We start from the raw sequence: 23,291 nt of genomic DNA, 5'->3' as shown, positions 1-23,291 counted from the left end.
ATCATTTTCACTTTATTTGGCAAATGATTTTCTTGTGAACCTTTTCATGGATTTATTTTACTATTTTCATAAAATCTTTTAAGTTTAAAGTGGATGTTAATGTCTTAAATGATTAATCTTACCTTAATAAATTTGTTCAACTATTTATTTATTGTAGTCAACTTTATTTAGTGTCCTGATATGGAATTTTTGGCATAATTATTAAAAATTCTCTTGCACTTTATATGGCAAATGAATTTGTTGTAAGGTTTTCAAATTGTGTTTTATCATTTTCATTTTTTTTTAATGTTTAAAGTGGATAATAATGTCTTAGATGATTCTTTCTCAAGTTGGTAGTTAATGACACTATAAAAATGCTATTTTAACTTCTTTTTTTAATTTAGTATTTTTCTATTTTGGTATCTGAGTTTGTGGTGAGGCGGGGATGGGGATGAGGGGATTTGACCTAGATGGGAAAATAAACAAGTGTATATTTTGGTTGAATGAACAAAAATTTGTCGCTGGATTCTTTACAGGATCTATTATGAAATGTTCCATCCTTTAAAAAATAGGCGGTCCTACTCGCAAAAATTAATTTTTTTCCTAGATTTATATTTTCGAGAAGATCTATGTTAAAGTGTCTTTGTTTATTTCCTTTTGTCGAGTACTTATGATTTAGCTTTTATTGGTTCAATTTTCTTCCCTATTTAATTTAACAGGAGTAGATAATATCAAAAGTGTTTTGTTTTTCCATATTTTAATCAAGTTAGGATTTTTTGGATTTTTATGAAATTGATTTAATTATCAAGTTGACCTATATAAAAAAGTTAACTCTAAACACTCTAGATTTTGAGGTTAGCTTATCAGTTTCATGTGAAGTAAGATTACGTTGTCCTGAGTTTCCACGACTATATTGTTTTCTTGAAGTCAATTTCATGTTAAGAGTCTTCATATCTTTTTACTAGAAAGGGTCTTACTTATCCTTTTTTAAAAAAAAAATTATACTCATCTTGTCTCCTACATCTAATAGAATAATATCATTACAACTAAAGAGAAATTTAGTAGCAATTGATTTTCCTATTGCCACAATAATATTTAGTGGAAATTGAGTTAATGTTATTGCATCCAGAGTCACTAAAGCCTTTAGAAGCATTTATATATAGTGTCAGTTATAAATGTCATATTTACTATTGCTGCTAAATATGATATAGAGGAAATTATATTTTTTTTGTTAAATAATTTTCGCTAAGTCTTTTGTGTGTTGTACAGTATTAAAATTTAAAAGGATACTACGTGATACTTTGTTGTGTCACATTTAAATTTATAACATCTTATGTTTACTTAGATCCTTCTTTACTCCTACTTTCATCGAGCTTATTATTACATCCTTGTGTATGACTTATGTAGAAGCGTAAGGTTACTCATATATTTCACTTGTTTTAGACCTTCCTTTTTGTCTCCATTTTAGCATGCACCTTATATATTATTGAATCTACAATATGAAGAAGATGTGATTAATTTAATTTGTAAGGTCGTGTTTGAGTGAGTTTTATAAACACTAACACTGCATTTCATAGTTCATTTTCAGGTTCGTTGAGAAATTTCTTAAATTTAATGGTGATTGAATTGTTTAACTCTTTAGGTAAGCATAATTTCGTATGAATTATTGGATGGATAGATACAATTCTAATATGGAAAATAGTGCCTTCAACCAAATTGAGAATGGTAGCAACTTACCACCAACTAATATACCTTCAAATGTTCCTGATGGCACTGAGGAAAATGGAATTGACTTAAATGAATGGAGCAATGATAGAAGAGGAGGTATTTCCATGTCTAGAAATTCTCGTACTATAGGTGACTTTGTTAGTGGTGTCAGAAATAGAGACCTCATAATATCATAAAGTCTTTCTACTAATACTAGAAGCTCTCATCAAATGCAAAGCACATGGCATACTCCAACAACTTCATTTTTTCAAAATACGAACTTTCATGGAGCTTCTCGTACTATAAGTGAATTTGTAAGTGGTGTCACAAATCCTGGTCTCATACCATCAAAAAGTCTTCAAAATAATGGTAGAAGCCCTCTTCAAACACAAAACTTATGGCCACCTACAACTTCATTTTCTCAGAGTACACACTTTTATGGAACTTCTCGTACTCTGAGTGACATTGTAAGTGGTGTCACAAATACTAGCCTCACACCATCAGAAAATATTCCAAATAATGCATTTGCTTGGTAAGGCACACAAAACTTTTGTTTCTTCCCAAATCACTTTTAAGCTTGTTTGCAACCTTGTCCAATTTTATTCTTTCCTGTTTTGGTGTGTATAGGAGACTTATAAAGATGGCGAAGAACTAGGAAAAATTGAATGTGGACATGAATTCCATTATCAATGCATCAAAGAGTGGTTGGAGATCAAGAATTTGCATCCGGTTTGCAGAAGGATTGCTTTGACTTCATGTGATAGTAATCTTTGGTTCTCACTTTGACCAACCAATTTCTCAAGCCCCATTTTCAGTTGATCGGCTTCATGGATCGACTACATTCTTCTGTGTCGTGTAGAATGACAGTGTACAAGATGGTGGAGTAGAATTCCCAAATGATAAACTATGATTAATAATCGTAGTGTGTTCTAATTTATTAGTTTTGCGTCTTTTGTTGCTTTCGGTAGTAGTCATCAGATCATTTTATCTGCTTTAAATTGAAAAATGTCACTTTTTACATTTTCAGTATGGTGTCTTTTCAGTTTGAACTAAGATAGTAGCGGTGAATTTCAGTTTTTACCAAAGTGCTAGTAGTTTTATCAGCTTATGGAACTTCCAGTTGCTTTAATTTCTCTACCAATCTTGTTGGTACATCAAAGAACTACTAACATTATTAGTTTTGACAGTTGATTGAATTCTAAAACTATGATTGATCATTTTCTTGATAGTTGAAGATGACGGTGCGTAATGAATAAATATTGTGAGTTATTTTTCTATATTTGGGTGAAGATGCTGATACTCAATTCTAGAGATTTCTAACTATTTATGTGTCTTAAATGCCTTATTAAAAAGTAATTATTATTCATGGCATAACATAGAAGTATTTGGTGCAATGACAGTCATTTAAATTCGAACTTAGGATATCTGATTGTTCCATCATATTTATTAATTGAACTAACTTATTACAAGGGACATCCTTATGCACTAAGCACAAGCTATGTGTTGGGTTCAGAGAAGGGTCGGACTATAAGGGTCTATTGTACACAATTTTACCTTGTAATTTTCTTTAAGAGGCTATTTTCACTGCTCGAATTTGTGACCTTCTAATCACATGGAAACAACTTTACCAGTTACGCCAAGACTCCCCTTCAATTGAACCAACTTGTCTTATATAACCTTTTTTATCAGTTTAGAGAGTGACCACTACTACCACAAAAAAAAAATCCACTGCTCAATCATCGAATGAGTTACTGAGACTTGATTTCCAAATTATTTTCCTCACTTCCTACGACCCGTAGAACATTCTACGAACCATAGACTAGTCTCATAAACTTGAACTAGTAGCCCTCTTTTGGCTTTCTTTTCCTATTTCGTATTCCGAGGTGTTTCAAACACTTACTTGTAATGACCTAGACATCAATAATACTTGTCAACAATGACCTCAGTATCAATAATACTCGCCGACAATGACATCGGCATAATCACAGTACATCCCATCACAATGTTCCAAAACCGATGCAAATACACATGTTCACACAATAATGAGAAAAATGATAAATTCAAATAGTTCACATCAGCAACAACACTATCAAAGCATCCCATCATTTACCAATTCAATATCAACACTCAAGGCAATCCACAATACTTAATGCAACATTGTCAACACATTGCCTTTTTCATTATTTCCTTTTCAATCATTTAGATTATTCAATATGAGCAATCAACCCCGTCACCTCATTCCCATTACTCCCCAAAACATACACAAGGAGAATTCAAGATTCTACAAGCTTTAACAAGTTTTAGAAGTTCACTTGCCTTAATTCAAGAACACAATCACTATGTAACTTGGTTCTTCCCTTTTTGTTGAGTCTCTGAATCAACACAAGCTATAAAAATAAGTAATCATAATAAGATTTTAAAACTAACAACACCCATATCAAGCAATTCAAAAATGGGGTCAAATCGGCTCAAAAACCCAATACCAAAAATAAGGGGTAAATCTAGAATTTGATATGAAAATGTGTTGCCCAAAGAATTTAGAATCCAATGGTGAAAACCATTTTGAAAATGAAGTTGTATTCAACTCAAAATCACCATTTTTAAAAAAAAACCCAAGTTCTCAAAAAATTCTCAAATTTATGATTCCAAAACCTTGATTTGAACACTTATAATCATACATAATAATGGGTAAATGAAGAATTTGAATCAAGAATTTTTACCCAAATATTTCTTCTCGAAAATCCTTTTCAAATTGCCAGATCAAACTCCTCAAAGCTAAAAAAAAAAAATGGTAAAATGGGGTTAAAACCTGATTTTTGAAACATTTTGCCTAGGTGACAATTTACCCTTTGCGATCGCGATGCCCAAGGCTCGTGATTGTGTTGAGTTAGAGATGGTCAACTCACTTATGTTGACCATCGCGATCGCGACTAGGCTTCATGGGATGGTGATGCACACAGAAAAATACTCCCCGTAATAGTGAGAAAAGATTTTCCGCGATCGTGATGAACAAAATGCTATGCACCGGATAACATAAACCAACAATTCATAAAAGTGAAAAAAGTTCCTGAAATGACCCTCCAGTTCCATTCACAACCCTGTACACATAAACCAAATATGCTACTCTACTAAAATGGATGTTCCAGATCCAATGGAACCGTCGAAACAAGAATTCGAGGTCTCCTTGACATGAAACCTTTGAAAGTCACACTAAACAAACATAACGCCTAAATAGGTCAAACCAAGATTGGGACCTTTGAAAAATTCAACCAAGGCTCCCCCTAGGCCTAAAATCATCTCCCAAATCCAACGGAACTGTCGGAAATCTGATCTGAGCATCCAAACCCCAAATGTATCAAAGTAAAATTAAAGGCTAAATCTCACAAATTTCTAACTTAGGACCTCAATTCCACGAAAAGACTCCAAATCAGAAATCGAAAACCCTCTTGTACCAAATTCCATCTTTTGGAAATGATGGAATCGATGGAATTCCATTCCGGGACTCAAAACTCCAAAAGAAACTGAAACCACTTTTAACAAATTAAGCCTTTTAAAACTCTAAAATTTCAAAAATATACAACTTTTTACTCAAAACCAATTTTCACGAACCAACCAGAAAAGACTCGGGGTAACCCTTAGGAAGGGTAAAATAATAATTTTATGAAAAATTCCAAAAATGACCTTCTGGGTCATTAAATTCTTAATTACTTTTTTAAATTCCATAGTGAACCACTGTTGTTCATATTTCTTTTTATCAAGAAATCAAAGAAGCTATACATGGGTTTCTCGAGCCTATTCATATGCTACCTGATTCTATGATACCGTGGGACTTTGAGGCTCTCCAGTTCAGTTATGTCGCACCCCGAGGCTACCTCCTTGACGTAAACATAGGACCTAGGATCACGAGTGACCCCAAGCTAACCCTGAAGCTAGCATATCATAAGCATACTAAAACAATTGAATAAAAAGATATTGTAACATGTCGCACTTAGAAACGACTAGAAAGAGTTTAAAATCTGAAAATACTTATTTTTGGAAAGAATAAGAAAAATCTGGAAAATTTGTCTAAGTTAGAAAAGTGAGTTTTGGTCATTTTCAAACGACCATAACTCCTATATCAGGATGAGTTAGGAGTAGTTCTTGCTATGGTTGGAAATCCCTTGGGAAGAGCTTTCCAACACCACCGAGTTTGCACAATTTTGATATCGTATGAGTGAGTTATGCCTTTTGGAAGTTGGGTTGTTGGATTGAGGAAAGTCCAAATCCGGATTTAAGGAAGGGCAAACTAGATTTTCCTCTAATTAATTTCCTAATTCATTTTTAGGGGTTTATTGGGGTAAAAATAGAACTTAATTCAGTTTTGGAAAATTAAAATACACTTAGGGCTTGGAGAAGAGAGAAAGGAAGAAAGAACGAAAAGTCAAGAATTCGCCCAGATCATCCAAAAGGTTCGAGTGGAATTCGTCGGGGGTGATCACTACAAGGTAAGTGAGATCACATAGTTTTGGGTTAGTTCACCCACACGCCAAACTTGTTTCAATTCAGCAAATTTGGAGTTGTTTGAATGTTAAGAAAGTGAAGTTCTTGAAGAACATTGTTGAATTCTTGTTGGTTGATTGTTGAATGCCTAGTGTTGATTTGATTCGTGGTTCCAGGTTGTTTTTTGAGTTAAATCTATTGGGTATTGAGGGTACTAATGATCCTAAGTGTTTGGGTAAAGAACCATAGAAGTTAAGAGGGTTTAGAGATGAAAAACGGAGAAGAAAAATCTTCAAAAATCTGGGGAAAGGGTGGGGCGTCGTGCCTGCCAGCGCCCCCCAAAAGGGGCTCTAAAGTTCACCCCTGGGGTGACGCACCAGCCAGCGTGCCCCAGCAACTCCTCTAAAGTTTGAGGGCTGGCGCCCCGCGCCTCTCAGAGCGCCAGGGACTCCAGTTCTCCCCATTCGTTCCCCACCTTTTCGTACTAGTTCCTAAGCGATGTACCTATGTTTCTAGTTAATTCCAACACTCTAAGGTACATTTAAACATCATGGAATCATCCATAAACATGAGATCACGAACTTTGAATCCATAATCCAATTAAAGGAAAGTTAAGATCCAAGTCATAAAAGCTAAAAGTCAAAGTCTAGAAGCTAAGAAGAATGTCAAAGCAAAGTTTCTTAAAGGTTTCAAGAGTCTTTAACAAACGTTTTAACTTCGTTTTAAGGCTCAAGCTTCAAGTTAAGCAAAGAGTAAAGAGTTGAGTCCATTTCTCAAAAAGTTATAAGGGAACTAAGTATCCCGAAAGAGTTTATAAATGTTTCCACATTTGAGCAAGAAAAGGGAACATCGATGCCAAGAGAGCTTTAAAGCTAAGTTTTGAGTAATTATCTCAATTCAAAGAAAGAATTTTGTTTTTTTTCAAACATATGAGCTAAGTATATTTTGGGAGTAGTATTGAGCACTGATATGAGGATGCGAGTTCATATTAACTCAAGTCTCCATAAACCATGTATCCATCATGGGTAGTAAATGATCATACTTTTTAGATGACTCCTTAAGATGCTTTTAGCAAAGACTAGTGGATCCACTTAGTTAAGCATTCTATATGACAACAACATATAGGACAGTTCTGGCAGCGTGGGCAAGACGATGTATCACAACTTAGGCTCATAGTGGTGGTTGTCGGTTAGAGAATCTCTCACAAAAGTTATATTACTTTTATATATAAGTAAAGTTGAGTTTTTTATTTCTTTATCTTTAACGAACTAAGTTGTTTACATTGTTTTGCAAGCTTTATATATATATTGCATGTGTCTTATTGCTTTATATTGAGTTCAGTTATTCATGAGTTGTACAGAGCCAAGGTAAGTGTTCTTTCTTACTCTTTTCAAGCTTAAGTTGTTGTTTAGCATTCCAACTCGCATAGTCGTACATTCAATGTACTGATGCCAGTTGGCATGCATCGTCTTATGATGCAGACGCAGGTAACCATGATCAGCATCCAGCGCCTCATTGATCTAGTTGAACACTCAGAGTCAGTGGTGAGCCTCCTTGCATTCCGGAGTACTCTTTTATTCGCTTTCTAGTTTAGTTCATTAGGATATTGAGGGGTTTGTCCCAATATCCATCTCAGTTGTTTAGAGGCTTCATAGATAGTTAGTAGTTCAATTTTCTTTAAATGATCATTCTGCTGTTGTTTAAAGACTGAGTTGCCATTTTGGCTAAACTATTATTTCTTAAGTTATGCATGAGTTATATTTTCTTATGTTTAAGTCTTCCGCTGAGTTAAGTAAGCCAGGCCAAGGGTTCGCTTAAGGCCAGCAATGGTCTTCGAGTGCCAGTCTCACCCAGGGTGTAGGCTCGGGGCGTGACAGATACTATGCGTAAGCTTAAAATAATAGTTAACTGAAACATGGTGAATACCCAATACTAATCTGAATAAACAATTTCTAAGAGTTTAGTGATACCGAACAATCACTCAAAAACTAAAGCTGAATCTAATAATATGTCTGAAAAACCCTCTAACTGACTAGAGTTGCTAGGACATGCCCCCAGCTAACCCTAGAAAATTTGAAAACTGAAATGAAAGACATAATACAAAAACATGTCTATTGTCCCCAAACTATGAGGACTCACCACTAAAGCTGTTGAGTATGGATCGGGAACCGATCTATGCATTATTTGGATGCTGAGTACCTGAACCTACATCATGAAAAGATGAGGCGCAGAGTATGTGTCAGTACTTGGAAGGTACTAAGCATGCAGGATAGGATAAAAGCTGAACAAAATATATAAGTTGAACAAGCATAACTCAACAATGACATAATCTGAACATGATAGAAATTCTAAAATATACTGAAAAGAATTGAACTGGATGTAATGACCAAGAACGTAACATGCTGAGACTAAATATTGAAGTATAACTGAAAACCTGGTCAAATACACTAGAGTCTGACTGTAGGAGCTACTAGTAACCGACATAACCACCACGTGAGCTAACCGTGGTGTCCGATGTATACACCCCATCAAAGGGTCTGATATACCTTGCCAGGGGTATAAAGGCATGACTGGTGTGTGATCACTACAACTGATGCCTATAGAGGGGACTTATAAACCTACGGAGGCACGTAGTTCTGGGACTTTGAGGGTACGCTGAAACCCTAGTCCACTCGGTGCTAAGCCTACTCCCAACTGAATATGTATATGATACATTATGACTGAGATACTGAAATACTGAATAGCTCAAAATACTGACATGCAAATCTGAGAATGTAACAATTATATACTGATAATGTGACATTAAAAAACTGAAGCATGTATATCTGTTAACTGACCTAGCATGTGTAATTCATGAACTAAGAGAATCTACACAACTAGGGTTCTGAGTTTCAAGCAAAGAACTAAGCAACGATTCCACGAAAACATGATTAGGAATACTCTAACAACTAAATCATAACTACTATCTAAGGTTTTAGAAACCCTAGGTCTAAGAAAGATATAGTGAATCAAGAATTTGACCGAATTCTAGGGACCTAGTGGATGAAAGGAATCCACCAGTGAAATCCCACATACCTGGTGACGAATTTTTTGATGAAATCCTTCGATTTCGGAGCTGAAACTTGAAGAAAACCTACTACGTGTTCTTGAGAAAACTGGAGCCTCTTTCTTCTCTTTTTTTCTCTAAGTTTGGATTTTTTGGTTGAATAAAGGTTCTGGGTATGTCACACTAAGTTATTAGGCTTAAACTGAGTAAAACGACGTAGTTTAGGCATCAAAGGACCTAGTTAAAGAGGGGAAATGACCAAAATGACCTTGGCTTAATTCTGACGAATCTCATCCACTGAGGGAACGACGGTCCGTCGTTTGGATTACCGGCCATCGTTTGGGTTCATCATTCATGATCTGCTCGATAGGGCTTCACTAAAACGAGCATAACTTTTTACTCAGAGATGAGATTTTAGCAAACTTGTTGGCGTTGGAAAGAAGATTAAATTAGCTTTCATTTGATAGGTCATGGGCCACCTAATTTTTTATGCTAAGAGTTATGACCATTTGAAGTTAACCCAACAACAATTTTCCCTCTAACTGGTTGTTGACCTTCACCTGCGGTCAGTCCTATGGTTCGTAGGTCCAACCATGGACCGTACTGGTCGACCGTGGGTGGGATAAGAGACTATAAAGTTTTGGGCCTCAACGACGGAACCCCACCTACGATCCGTGGTCCCACCTACGGTATGTGAGTGGTTCCGTTGGTACTGGCACCAGATTTTCTAAAAACTAGGATTTTCTTCGTTTTGAGATCCGAGGTGTTACAAGCTAGGTCCATAGTTCCTGAATTTATATGCGAATCAAGATCGATAAAAGGAAGTTTTACAATCACCGACTCAAACCCATTATCAAATCTTACTCAGCGGAAACGTATCAGTCTACTCCTTGGTGACCAACATGTGCTGTCACAACCTGAGTCAACATCTGAATAGTGTTCCAAAATTCAGCATTAGTGACATAATCCCGAGGGGGTTGCACTCCTGGTGCATTGGGACCCTCTAATCCATCTTGGACTGGTGGTTCGTGAGGATTCACAATCCTCCTTGCAGGACACCCTCTGACATTTCTTCATGGAGGCATGATCTGAAAGATATGTGTAAGCATGAATTAGAAGAAAAGAAAAGAGATAATTCCTAATATCATATGGCTTCCCTATTATAGATGTGGCGCACTTCACACCGATAAGAAAGACTCTACTAGACACAAATTTGTAGACACCCTAGGACTCTTGAACTCTGGCTCTGATACCAAGTTTGTCAAGCCATGAGCCTACACCCTAGATGTGGCCAACACTCGAAGACCATTGCTGGCCCAAAAGAAACCTTGGTCTGGCTAACTATGAATTACATGACTCTATAAGATACATGGAAGCTTAAATATATGAGCATTTAAAACATTTAAAGAAAAGCTTTAAGACATTATCTTGAAATACCTAACATAATTCATTATTTTAAATAAACATTTGGAGAAAACAATGGAATTATCTAACTTTGTCTACCTTTGAACCCTCTATTGTTCAAGATAGGATTCAGTAAAAAAAAAAAAAACCCCACAACACCTCAAATATTAGTTTCTTTTAGCATTCGTCCTTCAAAGAGCTTTATTCGCCCCTTACTTAGCTTAGGGAAAAAGATGTCCGGCCTACAAAAAGAACTAAAGACTTAAAACTGAATATGAAAATGGAGTCCCCTAGAAGCAAGGAGGTCTCACCAAAAGGTGTCTACGATTGCAAAGTGATCTCAATGAAATGCCTGTTGATATGCATCAGAAAAAAATGTAGGTCAAAAGACATCAGTACAAGGACTATACGAGTATGTAATATGGTTGACTAAAATAATAGTTGAACTGATGACGGAAAGCATATTAAGTAAACAATATATGAACAAGTAGTGAAAACTAGTTGTACTTTACAATAAGATATACAATAAAAACAATATGAGAATAGAAAACTTTACTCTGTGGGGGAGTTTTTGTTACACTCTGAAAATTTCTAAGTTAAGACCCAACTATTGTTTATTTGTGTATAAGGTCATGTCAGGTAATTCTTAAATTATACTTTGGTGTTAAGGTCAATTCTTTAGTGTGAAAATAAATTTGGAGATGAATTAAGGACACAAGAAATTCCTATCACAAAGTTAAGTTGAAAGCTTCTTTACCGATTTAGTTTTGACATAAAATTCTACTTAGGTCAACTTCAAACGACCGTATCTCTCAGATCATAATCAATTAGGTGGCCCATGACCTATCAAATTAAAGGCCTATGAGTCATATTTCCAATGCCACCAAATTTGTCTTATTCCAAGTTTGGAGTAAATCGTGATGCCCATTTTAGTGAAGCCCTATCAAGCAGTCGATCTTCTACGACTGGACCTACGGATGGTAGAAATTTCGACGAATGGTAGACCCTTCTATGAAGGCTTGCTGCAATATTTTTCAGCAGCTTCCTGCACACGTTCTAGGGCTATTTTTGTCCTTTCCCAAGCTTTTTAACATATTTTAAGTCATTTTTGAGTGCTTTAACTGAGTATATCATTACTTCCTCTCAAAATCATCAATCTAAGCATTCAAGTATCTAGAATTTCCCTTAAAACTCACCTAGGTTCCTCTTCTCCATCAAGAACCCTAAAACCTTCGAGTAAAATATTAAGGATACAAAGAGAAACCTTCCATTCAAGGTTTTCCCAAGATCTTCCACTCTAGAAACTCCATAAAATAATTTCTTTTATCAAGTTCAAGCATCAAGATTCCTAGACCAAAGATTTTATCCAAGAAAGGTAGTTCTCACTCGGGCTCAAGAAAAATCAAGTCTCCACCAAAGTTTTCAATTTAATAGCTTCATAATCAAGTATGTAAGGTTGTTCATAGTGATGGACTGAGTTCAGCCTCATGCCCTACATCTCAATTCAGTCGGTAAAAGTTTAATCTAGGGTTATAACCTTAGTTTCGAGAATTCTTTATATGAGTTAAGTTATTGATTTTGAATTCTAAATTCTTAATATACATTAAGTTATTGATTCTAAGTCCTAAATTCCTGGATTTTGAGCATTCTTGAGATGAGTAGTATCATTGAGTTCTAAGTTCTTGGTTTCTGAGTATTGAGTTTTCTGTAATGTTATTGAGATTCTTGAGTTGATTTGTTCATGTCTATATTTAAGCATGAACCCTATTTTGAGTTATTATTGAGAATATTTTTTAACCAAACAATGGTCTCAAACTAATTTTCTGAGAAAGAAAAGTTGAATTTTGAGAAGAGTTTTATACATGATTGAGAAAGATTATAAGGGAACTAAGTATTCCCAAATGTATCATTTTTACATTGAGAAAAGAGAAACTTTGATTTCTAAAAAGAGTTTATGAGTTTAGAGATATTTCAAATCAGTTACCTCTTTTAAGAGGTCATTTTGACTAATTACCTCAAAACAAAGGAAGAGTATGTTTTATACATTTGAGCATGATTATATTATTGGAAGTAGTATTAAGCACCATATGTGTATGAGTTCACACAACTCAAAATCCTTATAAACCATGTCTGCCAACATAGGTGAAAGATTATACTTTTTAGATAAATCCTTATCACTTAGTGGATCCACTTAAATGAGAGGGTCTATACCCCGGCACAGAATAGGACAGTTCTGGCAGCGTGGGCAAGACGTTGTATCATATTGTAGCTCATAGTGATGGTTGTCGGTTAGAGAATTTCCCAAGTAGAGTAAAGGTGTATTTTTACTATATCATTTATTATGTTGAGTTTCAGAGATGAGTAAGTATTTTTATAAAGTTTAAATAATTTTATTCCTTAATTCTTTACATTTAGTTAAGTTTATGCTATATCTATTGTAGTCCTTTCATTCAGTTATTTTGATTTGGCTATAATATATACTCGTATATTCAATGTATTGATGTCATTCGACCTGCATCTTTTAATGATACATATACAGGCACTTAGGATCCTCAACTAAAGTCTGTTAAGATCACTTCATCCGCTCGTTAGCTTTTGAGTGCGGCCTCCTCACTTCCGGAGGACTCCAGTTTTGTGAGTTATTAGTATTTGTTTTTAATAAGTCATGGGTCTTATGCCAACACTTATCTTTATATAGTAGAGGCTTCATGGATAAACAATTTTGGAGAGTCTTTCATTTTCACAGGTTTTCTTTAAAATTTATGGTTAATATTCGGTATATTCAAAGATTTTTGAGATTTAATACACTATTGATTTAGCATTTCTTTTAGTTTGATGCTTGAGTTAGTTTTCTTCTTGTAGTTAGCTAAGATGAGGGTTTGCTTGGGGACCAACAATGATTCTCGAGTGTCGATCACGTTCAGGGTGTAGGCTCGGGTCGTGACAATTTCTCTAACCGACAATCATTACTATGAGCCAAGCAATGATACAATATTTCACCCATATGCAAGGGTCATACTATACCTTGTCAGGGCATAAGATGTTATTGTAACTATGAATCCATCTAATAGGCCTTCTCAAAGTTAGTGATGAGTAACACAACAAATCGGTGCGATCCTATCCTATGTTGGCTTCGTAGTTTTATGATGATTGGAGGTCTTACCCCGACATCCATCGTAGTACTTAGAGGCTTCATAGACAGTAGAGTTTTGAGAAGTCTGTTTCCTTTTCAATTGTTAATGTTCTAGACTTTTGTTGCCTCTTTTGGCCAGTTGAATGTTCTTAAATATTCTGAGTTATTTACTTTGAGACTTTTGAGAAACCTTTATTTTTGAGTTCATATATTGATGAGTGAGTCTTCCCGTTGAGTACTGAGTCAGGTCAAGGGTTCGCTTGGAGACCAACAATGGTTCTCAAGTGTCAGTTACGTCCAGAGTGTAGGCTCGGGGAGTGACAATATCTTACCTTCATGTACTTCTTTTTTGTTACATGTTAGTTAATTCACAAAAAATATGATGAAGAAGAGAAATGATAATGTTGAATGTGAATCTTCATGAAACAAAATATGAATTATATAGGCAAAATAGAGGAAACGAAAAAAATAAAGAGTTGAGAATGAAATGAAATATTTCTTACCTTTATATACTTCTTTTTTGTTACTTGTTAGTTCATTCACAAACCAATTTGATGAAGAAGAGAAAGGATAATCTTGAATGTGAACCTTCATTGAAACTAAATATGAATTTATAGGCAAAATAAAGGAATACCATAAGACATCATAAACTTACAAATTTAAGTTTGGAGGTTATGGACATAAAAATTATGGGAGTTATGAATATGATAAAAAGTAAAAAATTAAAAAGGTGCAGGTCATGAGTAATAAATCCCTGTGAATAAATTAATTAATAAAGAGAAAAATACTTAAAATATAAAATAATATTTTCATTTTATGGTTAGAAGTGAGGCAAACAATGAAAAAAGAGAATGTGAAGAGTTTTTGTTGTAATATTCCTCCATTAATAGAATATTTATTTGTAATAAATTATGTAATTTACTTTTACAATACAATAACTAATTTAAATAAGAAAAAAGGCCAAAAAAATGAGAAAAAATGTAAAGGCAAATGGAGGCCATAGAGAGGTGCCACATCACCTTGTCTATGTTTCCCCTTTATATATATATACTAGGTAATGTTGCCCATGCTATGCACGGGCACGGGCCCAATAATATAAATGGTATGTTTTGGGGCAAATAACGGAGATTTTGAAGCGATTGTTTGCGTGGATAAAGGAATAAGTTTTTTTTATCACAAACTTGTACTTTATTTGACGCTATTCAAGGCACAATAAGACTATCCACATACAACATTTTTGAAATATTTTATGTTGTTAATTATCATGATTTATAGTATTTTTACGATAGATTCACTTAAAGAATGAGTGGATTTTTTTGTATTTTTTTTCAAAACATATTTTATGTTGTCAATTATCATGATTTATAATATTTTTACGCATTTTTTTAAATATAAAAAACCAAAAAAAAAAAATAAGACAAATAAATTAAAATGGACCCAATATATGTTATTTTTTTTGTCTCAATTTATGTCACACAAATAAAATTTGGAGAGTCATCCAAATTTTAATTTTTTTAAAAAAAATGTTTTAAGTTATTAATTATTGTGATTTATAATATTTTGATGTAACTTTCAAATAACCAACATTACTGGTCACTTTGTCCTAATTTATGTGATATGGATAAAATTACAAAATTAACCCTTTTAAAATGTCTTTTAGATATTTTAAGTTGTTAATTATTATTATTTATAATACTTTTTTGGTAATTTTAAAATGATATGTGTTATTTTTTCTTTCCTAATATATGTGAGCCTGAAAGAATTCTGACAGTGAACCTATTTTATTATATAGCTTTTAAATATTTTAAATTGGCAATTATTGTAATTTTTAATGCTTTTTAAGTCATTTGTAAATGATATATGTTACTTCCTTTGTCCCATTTTATATAGTATAAATAAAATTCCCGAAACCAACTAAATTTTTAATATATTTTTAAAAATATTTTAAATTATTAATTATTGCGATTTATAATATTAAAAAAAAAGTACAAAACTTGTATCAGCCTAAAAAATGACCACGATAATTCGAAGCCTACAGAAAGCAATATGGTTGTACGTAATTTTTAAATACTTAATATATATTACTCCACTTGTCTCAATGTATGTAGCATTGATAAAATTTGAAGATTCAATCAAATGTTGTTAATTGTTAACATTTATAATACATTTTACATAGTTTTCAATAATTTCAAATTAAACAATACATATTACTACTTTTGTCTCATTTTATGTGACATTGATAGATTAATTTTAAGAATCAGTCAATTTATTTTTTCTGTTTTTTTAATAAATATTTTAAGTGGTCAAAATCACGATTTATTGTATTTTATACATAATTTTTAACGATAGATTAATTTCAAGAATTAATCGAATTTTTTTATATGTATTTATTTTTGAAATATTTTATGTTGTCAATTATCATGATTTATAGTATTTTTACGCAATTTTTAAATATAAAAAAAATTAAGGCAAATAAATTAAAATGGACGCAATATATGTTATTTTTGTTGTCTCAATTTATATGACACAAATGAAATTTGAAGAGTCATCCAAATTTGCATTTTTTAAAAAAATGTTCTAAGTTATTAATTATTGTGATTCATAATTTTTTTATGTAACTTTCAAATAACTTACATTGCTGGTCACTTTGTCCTAATTTATGTGATATGGATAAACTTACAAAATTAACCCTTTTAAAATGTCTTTCAGATATTTTAAGTTGTTAATTATTATTATTTATAATACTTTTTTGGTAATTTTGAAATGATATATGTTATTTTTTCTGTCCCAATATATGTGACCCGAATAGAATTTTGAGAGTCAACCTATTTTATTATATATCTTTTAAATATTAAATATTTTAAGTCATTTGTAAATGATTTATTATATTATATTATTATATATTATATAAACTCCCTTATAGTAGAAAGTTAATTATTATTATTTATAATACTTTTTTGGTAATTTTGAAATGATATATGTTATTTTTTCTGTCCCAATATATGTGACCCGGATAGAATTTTGAGAGTCAACCTATTTTATTATATATCTTTTAAATATTAAATATTTTAAGTCATTTGTAAATGATTTATTATATTATATTATTATATATTATATAAACTTCCTTATAGTAGAAAAATAAATATATATTATATAGTAGAAAAAATGATTTATTATATTATATATTATATAGGGAGTTTATGATTGGACATCACAATGTCCCTTCATAAACTCCCTCTTATATAATAAGAGAATGTTGTAGTCAACTTTACTTAGTGTCCTATATGAAGTTTTTGGCATAATCATTATAAAACAATTTGCTCTTTATTTGGCAAATGATTATTTTGTAAACCTTTTCAAATTGTGTTTTAATTTATGACATTTGGTTTTTGCCTTGTTCTTTGTCCATTTTTATTTCCTTGAGAATTGATATTGTTTCTTGCATTTATTTTGTTCTCTCATGAAAAATTAATGGAGAGTCAATCATATAACGTATTGAAAAGAGGCTATTATTTCTTATTTTTGTTCTTACTGCAGACCAACAACGTTAACAAGACCCCTTGATTCTCCGGCTCTTCAGGTGCAAAGGCGTTGAATGATTTGTAGGTGAAAACTGTTCAACTACAGTTCTCCAATCTCTTAAATATTTTGTTTTATTTATTGTGGTCAATATTTTTCAGTCTTCCTATATAGTATTTTTGACACAATTATTTAAAAAATCATTTTCACTTTATTTCCCAAATGATTTTCTTGTGAACCTTTTCAAGAATTTTATTTTACCACTTTCATAAAAAAAAATTAAGTTTAAAATTGATATTAATGTTTTAAATGATTTGTGTTTTTTTTTTGTTAAATGACAAGACCAGGCTGATTTGTTAAATAAACGAATCTATATACATTGTACTTAGCCTAGAGTGTTAAGCCGATGAAAATTTGAAAAAAAAAAGAAGCTAAAACAAACAAAAGAAACCAAGAGGCAAACAGAGATCGAAAAAGAAATAAAAAAGTTGTAAGGACGAAGGTCCTTCTAGCTTTTGGAAACATCTTCTCCTTGACCCCTCTTTCTTCAGTGAGCTAATGGAGCTCCAAATCGAGTTTGAGCTCCCAACTGGGCATGAAGCTTCTCCCCCGATTGACACTACTAACTCAGCATCAGCGGGCTATAAAGGATCTTTTCAAGCTCAATTCGATGTATAACTCTGAGTCTATCTATTCTTTTTAACAAGGTTGATGCTGATCTTTCTCCTTTTGCAGGTCTCTAGGTGAACGAACACTCAAATTAAGGAATCTTCTATCAACAAGTGTAAGTTATACCTTTTTTCTTAGATCTATTCGCAGTGGGTTGAATCCACAAAGAGATTGATACCACCACCTGAGCTTAGATCTTTATAAGGTATTGACTCATTAAAAGATTTGACACAAGAGGCATTCATGTAATCAACCTGACAACTACCTCGAACATAAAACTAATTGATCCAATTCACATCAGTTACACAATCTTTATGATACTAGTGTTGGACACGTGTGATGCACGTGTGTCCTGTGTTAATTTCTACAGACTTATTCTAATGATTTATAACATTCTATGAAACACATTCATGTAATGAGCAGTAAAAACGTAATTATGGAACATATAATTAAATTCATTTTGAAAAATATTCTAAGTGTTAAAATATGTTGGTGACCAAAGGTAGTGAATACAAAAAGTGTGTTATAACACAAATGTTAATTAGAGAAAACTGATTGAGAATGTGAAATAAATGCACATTTATAAGCATGATCAAAAGTAATATAATAAAGTAAAAACAGAAACCAATTGACACTTAGATACCAACCTTTAATAAAGCTTCTGATTTTGTGAAACTATGTCAAATGTCAAATAAAAATAAAAAGATGACTTAAAACTTTCGTACAATCAAATCTGCAACCATCTTTATTTTCGTTTTCTTAGCTACTCTCTTAATAATGGCATTGATGGAGAAAAAAAATGCTCTATAAATAATTTTAATTTTCACGTCCTTGGATAATCTTTTTATTTACGGACATTTAAGAATAAGTAAATAAAAGAGAAATCAATTATCTTTTTACACATAGAAGAAATAACTCAATTATTTTTAAATATTAAATCTAAAATTTTACATGCTAGGATAATAATATATATGTGTCTAAATTTTTCTAAAAAAGATATATGTATAAAAATTGTGCGTTAAAACACACTGTGTTGAAAAATCTTAAAATCTAACAAGAAGAGGTGGTAAGCAAAGTTGATTTTGATTTCTAATCTAATTCCAAACTCCAACAGCTCTAGATACTTCTCATCTTCTACAACTTATTTTTTGTTAGAAGAAGAAGAGGAGGAGGAGGAGGAGGAGGAGGAAGAAGACGAAGACGAAGACGAAGACGAGGAGGAGGAGGAGGAGGAGGAGGAGGAAGAAGAAGAAGACGAAGACGAAGAAGAAGAGGAAGAGGAGGAGGAGGAGGAGGAGGAGGAAGAAGAAGAAGAAGATGAAGACAAAGACGAAGAAGAAGAAGAAGAAGAAGAGGAGGAGGAGGAGGAGGAGGAGGAGGAGGAGAAACCAAAATATTGAATAGAGGACATGTTTAGGAAGATGAAAAAGTTAGCAATTCTAAGACATTAATATAGGTCGTTGAAATTGTGTAATAATTAAAATATTACTATTTAATTAGAGTAGATATTTTATTTATTACTTAGGGTGAAGCAATTGTGTAACAATTTAAATATTATTATAATTAGATTAGGTGTTTTATTTATTATATATTATTATTTAGAAAAGGCATAACATGGAGATAGGAGATTTCCACTTTTAATAATATAATATCTGATATGATATGATATGATGAGATGATATACTTCTAGCATGAGTCCCGTTTGATACATCTTTCCATCTTATCCAGTTGATTTGGATCTACAATGTAGTTGTTAGAATGTAAAATAAAATAGTTATTGTATAAGAATCACTAGGTTCTTGGTTACAAGACATTCACTATTTGTATTAGAGTGTAAGTTGATTGGTGTATGATGTGTTTGCTTCGATATAGTTTGTTAATAGACTTGCATTTACTGCGTGGAAATAGGTCTGTGTTTACAAGATTCGTGTTTTTTGATTGACCTGCAAAAAAAGAGAATATATCAATGTATTGTAGACTGTATTTGAATATCAATTCACTTTGATTATCATTGGTCTTTTCCTTAATATTATGAAATTTTCTCAAATTTATTTTGACATGTAGGCTGTGAGTGATGATCCCATTGTTATAGAGGTCAGTATTCTACGTACTTTATCTAGAATTTTTTCACTTGCAAGTCCATCCTTCTTCATTCAACAATATTGGGACATTCCATTAAAGTTTTCTGCCATATGCATAAACACACCATATATATGTTGGTTTGTTTGTCGAAAATGCCTTTCATGGAGGCCAGCAAAGGGATAACATATAAATTTCTAGCACGATTCCTGGATTAAACCCAATATCTGATCCATTTGAAGCCTCATTCATTGGCAGGAGATGTCCGCTTAGATTTCTCATTATAGATCTTCTCCTCTAGTCTATCCTTTGAGGTTCCTACTGTGTCTGAATATAAAGAATCATTGTATATTTCTCAGTTCTTCCAAAAAATCATCCCACTGTGTGCGGTCTAACTCCTTCAGGTTCCTTCATAGTGAAATGATCTAATTTACATTATTTTTGCAAAAATGACCAGATTTACATTTTTAGCAAATATGACCAGATTTAGTTTTTTTTTTTTTAAAAAAAAACAACCTCTTTTTTCTTTTCTTAGAAAGACCAGAAACTAAAAAACTAAAAAATGACTTTGAGATTGTTGTTTTTTCTTTTAGCAGAAAAAAAACATGGGTTATGCATCAACTTCATAATGATAAATATAAAATTCACACCTAGTTTAATAATAGAACGCAAATATATAATAACAACAAGATATAATTTAACTAATTCCAATAAATTTATGTATCGTTTCATAATGATAAAGATAGAATTAACACTTAGTTTAATAATAAAACACAAATATACAATAACAATGAAACATAATCATATTAAGTATCATAACATATTTAACTAATTCAAATAAACTAAACATAACAATTAAATAAAAAATATAAACATGCTTCATTATGTTTGAAATTACATTGCAAAGTGTAAGGAAAGAAATATATCTAGAGAGATGATGACAAAACAATGATGAAAGCAAAACTCAATTCCCCTCCCAAAAGACCACCCAAGATGAAATATATATATATTTTTTCTTTTTAGAAGTAATGATTTTTCCTCTTCTAATTTTCTGTTCTTGTTCTTTCTCTTTTTTTTTTCCTTCCCTTGAAATGAAAGAAGAATGGATTTTAAATAGGTGTGGAGCATTAAACCCCTCACTCTTCTTAAGAACTTAAGAGCCAATGCATGCATTGGACTCGTTGTTTTCCCAAGGTGCCACCCAAGATGACCAATGAAATTTCCTTTTTTTCTTTTTTCAAGATAAAATTAATTAAAAGACTACATTGCCCTTTTAGATGACCAATTTCTTTTATTCATTAATTGAATAATAGCTAAATGGGTCATCTGAAAATTTAGAATAGGCCCCAAAATGTCATTTTGGATGACCCATTTCTTTTACTCATTAATTGAATAATAGTTAAATGGGTCATCTGAAAATTTTAAAATAGACCCAAAATTGATCAAGACCCAAAAATCAGAACAAAATCAGTCCACTAACACAAAATCTAAACATGTAAACTATTTTGAAGATCAAACACAACAAATAAGGCAGAAAAATAAAAATAAGAAATAAAAATGAAATTAAAAAATAAAACAAAAATAATAATAATAATAAAACTCAAGCAACAACTTAAACATGAACTTGAAGAACACTAACAAAACAATACAAATCCGGCATCAAAACAACTTATATAGTTTTTAAAATGTGATAATGACGGATTTGGATAGAGGATGAGAGGGGCAAATGGTTGACATAAATTTTAGGACGATTGGAGGTCGCCGGAAAATTCCACCGGAATTTTTTTGACGGATTTTGGATATAAACTTTACATCAAAGGATAGCCCTTGAAGAGCTCTACACTTTTATGTAAAGGATATAGGACGGGGATGGCCGAAAGTTCGTAAATCTAAAGAAAAAGGTGAAGATTTATGTTTGGTTTTTCTTAGATCTACGGAGTTTGGCTATGAATATGAATGAATGGTTTGCGAATTTGTGTAGAGGAAGATGAAAGGAAGAAGTGGTAAAAATTTTAAGATTTTTTCGGCCAAGGGGTGGTGGCCACCGCCGGCGGTGGCGGTAGCTGGTAGGCGGTTAGTCATTTCATCCGAGAAAAGCCATCTTTTTCTCAACAATGTCTTTGGCATTTGATCCAATAGCGTTCCGTTAGATAGGAACAAGTTTGATAAATACTGATAACTCTCGGATAGAGTATTAGAACGGAAAGATCCATTAGATAATGAACTATTGGTTCTAAGCCATCCCTGACGATTAATCAACAATTTGAAGTGCTTTTCTTGCGTATTCTTGATAAACCAGCGTTTTTATATAGATGTAGGAGGATCTGTTTGGGAAGTAAGAAGCCCCTTTGACATCTCTTCATCTGCAAATAATTCTTGATGTGAAAACACAGAGCAGGGGGCTGATATTTGAATAGGAAAAAGAGTGGATCTGCAGGGTCCCAAATGAATTGGCTTATTCGAAAAAGGCCTTAAGATCTATCTCGTGTCTGGTACTGCATGGTTCCACTCTGCAAGAACCCCGAATCATTCTCTTGAAGCTCATCCTCTTCATCATAAATTATCTGCTTGCCCCGAAATGACCTGGACCAATAGGGAAATCCCAATTCATTGGGCCTTTCGATACAATCAAATAGAAAGCCCCAAGGGCGCCATATTCTAGGAGCCCAAACTATGTGATTGAATAAATCCTCCTGCGGGTCAAGGGTTCCTTCTCCCTCCCCTTCTTCAAACTCCAATTCATATTTTTCATAGAGAAATCTCTGATCAAGGATAGACCAAGAGCCCTTTTGCATCATATCTAAGGGATTCCTCGGTTCGGGCCGAAGAAGCAATGTCACTCGATCATTATCAAACTGACTGCATCTTTTTCTGTCTGTGAAGATCCCACCAGAGCGCCCTCTACTTCTAATAGGCCATGAACTAGATCAGAATCATTCTCAACGAGTCCATAAGAAGTGATCCCATTTTTTTCATCGGGTACGGATAAAGATTAAAGATCTTGAGCGACCGATTCGGCAGAACAACTCAAAAGATAAAGAAGTATCGTTAATCTCTTCATGCTCGTTCCAAGCTCGAAGTACCATTTGTACAAATAAGAATCCCCTTCGTTACATGATTTCTTCTTCATATAGATAGATATAGGATTTATGGGGCAATTACTTAGAAGTACATTTTGTGCTACAACCCTTCCTATCTGATAGAAAAGGATCCCATGATCCTGAACCGATCTTACCTGGGATCGCAAATCCAAAGTTTGTCTATGAAGAGCGGATC

General features: G+C 32.9%; 1 pseudogene; it reads right to left on the bottom strand.

The window, feature by feature from the left end:
• Nucleotides 1-21,959: 21,959 nt before the first annotated feature.
• LOC125810280 (protein Ycf2-like) overlaps nt 21,960-23,291 on the bottom strand; it is a 9,371-nt pseudogene continuing 8,039 nt past the window's right edge.

This window comes from Solanum verrucosum, unplaced genomic scaffold (genome assembly GCF_900185275.1).
Source record: "Solanum verrucosum unplaced genomic scaffold, falcon-dt-bn FXZP01000038.1, whole genome shotgun sequence".
NCBI lineage: Eukaryota > Viridiplantae > Streptophyta > Magnoliopsida > Solanales > Solanaceae > Solanum > Solanum verrucosum.
Note: the sequence above shows the minus strand (reverse complement) of the source record. Positions and strands in the feature narration are given on the sequence as shown.